The following is a 1,668-nucleotide window of genomic DNA, read 5'->3' on the forward strand; positions in this document are numbered from 1 at the left end:
CTTTTGCGCACAAAAAGTATTCTCGTAGCTTTGTATAATTGCGGTTGAACCCCTGATGTCACATGGATTATTTTACAGATCTCCTTGCTACGTTTCTGGATTTGGTTTCTCAATTTCAGTTGTGTTGCTGTCTATGGGAGGGTCAGACAGCTCTCAGATTCCATCAAAAATATCTTAATTTGTGTTCCGAAGATGAACGAAGGTCTTACGGGTCTGAAACAACATGTTGGTGAGTAATTAATGACAGAATTTTCATTTTTGGGTGAACTAACCCTTTAATATGTGCTTTATATCCAGTGTTGGGAAGGTTACTTTGGAAAAGTAATAGGTTACAGATTACAAGTTACCCTGTTTAAAATGGAATAAGTAGCTATTAAGTAATAAGTAACTATTTCAATTACTTTATTAATGTAACTGATTACATTCCATTACTTTTTGATTACTTTTCTAAATTTCTAATTTTTCAACTGTTAATCATTTTCAAATATTTAAAGCAGCAGGGTTAACCTTACAGTAGTGCTCAACACTGACTGTCAGACTTTCAGAATCCTTCTTCACTTGAATTAAGATTCTAATAATGTCATTTTAAAGCACAGCCACAATAAAATCAGACTTACTACAGATCATTCTAAGGTTAAATATAGATTTAAAATCATAACAAGATATAGTTTAATAGCTATGATGCTGTTTTTGAAATCAAATCTTTGCATAGATATGACAGGAAACACTGGCATCAAACAGTTAATCTCAAAAAATAAAGCCTATACATAAACCCAAATAGGAAATAAAACAGAATAAGCATGTGTCCTATTCTGTGTCCTAAACTCCTGCAACATTGGTGTCTCGTATTTCAGAGCAGTCAGTGCAATTTTGGAAAGAAATAAAATCTGTATGTATGTATTCAAATGTAACCCCCTTTGTAGTCATTAACATTTTCATAAGTAACTGTAATTTAATTACACATTTTTCTCAGCTAACTGATTACAATAAAAAAAAAATTTGTAATTAAATTACGTAGTTCCATTACATGTAACTAGTTACTCCCCAATGCTGTTTATAAGTACTAATAAACAGCCAATATGCTAGTAATATGCATACTAATACGCAACTAGTTAATAGTAGTCCCTAATCTAAAGTGTTACCGATATTGTTAACTGCTTCTCTTTTACTCGGTCTGTGACAGAAACTGCCTTCTAAAGTCTGGCAAGCTGAAGAAGGCCATCTCACATGCCCACCTCCAGAGCTGTTTGAGCTTGCCGTGAGAACCAGCTCGTCTCTACGGCAGATATGGAGAGCCAGTTATGAGCAGTCCAGAAGAGAAGCCCGAGCACTGGGACTGCGGATTCACAGGAACACAAACTTTACCGTAACACAGTTCTGGAGAGCATTGTTTACTGACTGAAGGAAACTGATAACTGAAATGCAGTTATTATGTTGGATGTATGTGGATTGTAAACCTGTGGGCTGCATTTCAAGAGGAAAAACAACATCAAAGTCATGTGTAATTCATAGGGCTATTTTCATGTTATGTGGAAAGTTATGTCATACATTGCATTATATTTAACCTACATAATCTTTATGTGGATGTGACATTTTCTCTTAAACAGTCAGTGCAATGCCCAGGATATGCATTAACATGTGTTTTTATAGTAGGCCTATATATCCTAA

At 34.6% G+C, this 1,668-nt stretch overlaps 1 pseudogene; it reads left to right on the plus strand.

Moving 5' to 3' along the window:
• Window positions 1–1,402, plus strand: part of LOC107665459 (alpha-(1,3)-fucosyltransferase 10-like) — a 3,341-nt pseudogene extending 1,939 nt beyond the window's left edge.
• Window positions 1,403–1,668: the final 266 nt, after the last annotated feature.

This window comes from Sinocyclocheilus anshuiensis, unplaced genomic scaffold (assembly GCF_001515605.1).
Source record: "Sinocyclocheilus anshuiensis isolate Anshui unplaced genomic scaffold, SAMN03320099.WGS_v1.1 scaffold755, whole genome shotgun sequence".
Taxonomy (NCBI): Eukaryota; Metazoa; Chordata; class Actinopteri; order Cypriniformes; family Cyprinidae; genus Sinocyclocheilus; species Sinocyclocheilus anshuiensis.